This window comes from Austrofundulus limnaeus, unplaced genomic scaffold (assembly GCF_001266775.1).
Source record: "Austrofundulus limnaeus strain Quisiro unplaced genomic scaffold, Austrofundulus_limnaeus-1.0 Scaffold207, whole genome shotgun sequence".
In the NCBI taxonomy this organism is placed as follows: domain Eukaryota; kingdom Metazoa; phylum Chordata; class Actinopteri; order Cyprinodontiformes; family Rivulidae; genus Austrofundulus; species Austrofundulus limnaeus.
In genome coordinates, this window is record NW_013952609.1 from 403,195 (window position 1) to 407,935 (window position 4,741).

The window sequence follows — 4,741 nt, forward strand, 5'->3', positions numbered from 1 at the left end:
GTTCAGAGTTCATCCTCCTCCCGATTACTGCAACTCAGCAAATCTGCTCAGATGGAAACATGTGACATTATACAAGACCAAAATTAAACAATGATTAAACTCTCAAGATAAGGAAGTTGACCCAAGCTCTCACTGCCAAGTATTTTGAATGATGAAAATAAACACCACCTCAACTTTGTTCTAACACTATCTGTCCACATTGTTTAGAGAAAGCACACAAATCAAAGGTATAACAACCTATCTTTGCCTACTTTAAAGAGGAAAGCAGCATCCATCGATGAAGGCCCATCCAAACAGCTCAAACTGTGGGAAACCAAGAGAGTGTCACAAAACAGTGTGGGTGATGCCATGATAAACTTTGTTGTCCAAGGTCTGCATCCTCTCAGTATTGTGCAACAGGAGGGTTTCAAAAATCTTGTGAATCACCTACAACCAGATGTGGTTGTAATGTCCCGTGGAACCATAAGAATAAGGTTGAGAAAGCAACACTGGAAATGAAGAATAATCTAAAGGCAGCCATGAGTGAGGTTGAGTTTATTGCTACCACTACTGACTGCTGGACCGCACACAGACGAAGTTTCATTGGTGTCACAGTGCACTGGATAGAGCCTGAAACATTGAAGAGATGCTCTACTGCACTAGCATGCAAACAACTCAAAGTATCACACACCTTCTCTGTACTTGCTGGTGCCCTGAATGACATGCACACAGAGTACAACATCCGTGACAAGATCGTTCACACAACTACTGATAATGGCTCTAATTTTATTAAGACTTTTCGAGCCTATGGAGAGCTGGATGAAAACAATGAAGAACTTCTTGAGGGGTCCAAGTCAAGTGAAACAGAAAGAGAGGACAGTGAGGAGGAAGGGGGAACAAAATAGATCTTGAGTTTGTTGAAGCTGGAGCCATGTTGGATGAAGATGATGGCTTAGAGTAGCAGCTGCCAAAGCATCATCGCTGTGCCTGCCACCTCCTGAACTTGGTGTCAACAGTTGATGTTTTAGAAGCAAATGCCCACACCACTTACAATGGACTTGACATAAACTCAGAAATAGTCAGACCATGAGTGGTACTGAAGAGGCAGGACAAGTTGTACAAAAAGGTAAGTGATTTATTATTTACAGGAGTAGCAGTGGTCATCTGTAGGACTTTGATGGCGAGATAACTCCAGGAGGATGAAAAATCCAAAGGTAAGTTGATAACTCTTCAGGCAGAGTGGCATGTAGCAAAAACACCCAAACAGTGAATCATTTTGTGAAAACCTCCCTTGGAAGACTTTTCAATGGTGCTCAAGGTAGCACGAACTTCATGGCGGTGGAACTTTAACAAGATATCAAAGGTAAGTAACATAAACACTTTTACTTAGCTTAGCTCAGTGGCTGATTACTCTACCATAAACAGAGAGATGCATCAGCAAAGCCCAGAAGTTCAGGTGGAGCTTATAAATGCCAGGAGCTCATTAGTGGAAACCGCCAACAGGTGAGGTGATTAGTGAGGAGGAGGAGGGCATGAAGATCCACCATGGAACATGGAGTCTATGGAACAAAAGTGGTAGATCCAAAGCAGCTGTAGACATAATTGAAGACAAATGTAAACTCCAGCTCTTGAGGCCAAATGAGACAAGGTGGAATTATCTTTTCCTGGCTGTGGAGAGGATTGTATGGATCATGAAGGAACAAGGTGATGGAGCCATTACAGCCATGTAAGTACCATACCACTCAATTTTTATAGCTTAGTGGCTGTAATGTTGTAATGTTACTGAATAATGCATATTCCAGTTGGTGTACATATGAGTGGAAAGAAAATAAATCTATGTATGGGTATATATGGTCATTTTACATGTTTAACATTTTGTAACCACAGATGGTGTTGTGTTTTTATCTTTTTACATGTTCACTCCTGCTGAGATTTTCTTCCTGAAAGAATATGTGAAGACCATGAGCCCATTTGCAAAAGCAGTTGATATTCTTCAGGGAGAGGCTAGTGTGCAGATGGGATGGCTGGTACCTACAATAACATTACTCAAGACTAAGCTCCAGCACCTTCAACATTCCTCTAACTTTAGTGGGCCTTTGATAGATGCTCTTCAAAGAGGACTTGAAAAGCATTTCAAACTGATGCTTACTGATCCAGAGGTCATTGCTGCTGCCATTCTGGTCCCTAAGTTTAAGATATCTTGGAGAAGTGACAACAATATCCTAAATATTGGTAAGAGTTAAAAAAGTGTTACTTTTTACAATGTGAATTATCCATGAAATAATAGAAAATTGTTTGTCCTACAATAAAATGTTAGTCACATTTAATTTTTGCAAAAATTAGAAACCAATGCATGAATCATGATTGTGTAATGCCTGGATTATTGTAGGATATATTATGAATTTTAACAAAAGTAAATTGATGATCAAGTCACTATGACTTCATGTGAATATTTCACACATTAGATAATGAATTGTGGAATCAGATACTTGATACATATGCAACAACTTAGATAAAAATATTGTCAGTTATTGTAATCTATTTCCATGATTCCATTGATGAATTGTAAAGGTGATGGATTTGGTGGAAAATCATAAAATCATTTTTTGGATTTTTGTGTTTCAAAGGGTCTTGACTTCATCAAAAGACATCTGAAGGAACAACCTGTGGTTCATCCAAATGATACAGCTCATTCTTATGAGGAGGAGGACTTCTTTTCCACCATCAAGCAGGGCAATACTCAGGAAAACTCCAGGCAGCTTGAGTCCTACCTGGCCTGTCCAGCTGACACCATGTATGTCCTGACATCTTTCCCATCTTTAATCTAAATTTTACTTTTACCAAAGTCATTTTTACACAGTTTCTTGTACTTCTACTTAAGTAACGAATGTGAGTTTTGCCATCTCTGCTGTTGAGCTGCAGTAACTGTGGCCCACGGAGCAGTTTAGTTGTATAGCCCTGACATAGGAGCTTAATCCGAGACTAATTTATGATGAATAACGTCAGGTGATGAGTCTGACTTTTGTTTTATTCCACATTGGACTCCACCGGGAAGAAATCACATGCATACTGACTCCTTAAATGTTCGCTACATCAGAACTTATTCAGCAAATGTGTTTCCATCTCTGCTTTTGCGCATTAACTCTTACAGGATGGGAGAAATTGGTCTTGCCTAGGGGTGTCCCGATACCAGTTTTTTCAAGACTGAGTACAAGTACGAGTACTTCAGTTTGGGTACTCGCTGATACCGATGCCGATACCGATACCAAGTAGCGGGGTTAGGGTGGATTATCTGTTCAACTTGTTGAATATTAAACAGAATGAAAATGAAATGCAATTATCATGCAAAAATTGATGGGCAAAAATTATGTTTGACAATAAAAAGGTAGTGCAAACTCTGGTTCACACTGCAGGCAAATCCGACCCAAATCCGATTATTTTGACCCATCTGACTCATATCAGAATTTTTTATGACAGTCTGAACGAGACAAATCCGATTTTTTCTAATCCGACCCAGGCCGTTTCAGTATGTGGTTTTAAATCGGATACATATCTGATGTTTTCAAAGTTACTGCAGTGTGAACGCTCATGTCACATTCATCTGACTTTTTCATCAGGAGGAGGGTGTGAGGATTATGGCTGTTGCTGTGCTTAATTGGTTGTTTGCAGTATCAAGTGACTGTGGGCGGAGACTTGATGGACTCACCTGGACGCAGTTCAGCTGATGAGGTGTGCCTCTATTTAAGCTGGCTGCAGAGATCCATCCGACGCTGGAAAATTCAGTTACCTTTGGTACTGTTTCTACAGCCTGCATATACTCTCCTTGAGTTTCTTTGCTTAAAGTGTTTTTTCCCCTGTATGCAGATTCMTTGTTAAGACCTGAGTTCTGAAGTCAGAACCTCTCCTGACGGCTCTTCAAGAAACAAGCCTTGCTGTAAGCTCTCTTTGGAATCACTCCTGAAGGTCCTCCGCCTGTCACTCTCTCCAACACACTCCACCTGCAAACAACAAGCCAAAGCCAGAAGCAAACTTCATYTTGGTATCTACACCCTCCCTTCCATGCCAAGCCTCCTCCTTGGAAACTGTAAGAACAAACTAACCACAATATCATTTCATCAACAGAGACATAACTTTAAACCATCCATTCTCCTCCTACAGCTTAACCCTGGGATCATCACTGTAAATAAAATCACTTACCTTTTTACTTTTGTGTTTGCCTGAGTTCATTATCTGCTGAGACTGAAACTGGGTACTTACTTAAACAAATCTTAATAGAATTTTCCAGCCAACGAGTACCCACGGTTCTGCAGATAATGAACAGGTCCTACACTCTTTAGCTGCCCAAGAACAACGAATTAGTAAACCTGACAAAACTCTACAACAAGTCCTTGAGCAGCAACAGACACACACCACCAACTTGGAAGAGTTGGGAGGCATGATTTTTTCTATTGATCAAAAAATGAACTCTTTATTGTCCTCCAGTGCTGCAGCCTCTCCACCTGTAGTGACACCTCCTCCGGTAACAAAACCTGTGCCTAGGGAACCAGATCTTCGGCCCAGTCAGTTTTTTTGATGGTAATCCTGACCATTTTGGGGGGTTCTCACTGCAATGTTCACTTGTGTTTAGCAGAGCACCTATAACTTATGCATCCGATGCTGCACGTATTACTTACGTTATCACTGCTCTTCAGGGTGATGCCCTTCGTTGGTCCTATGCTTATTTTCACAACAAGTCAGTGAATGATGTTCCTTATTCAACTTT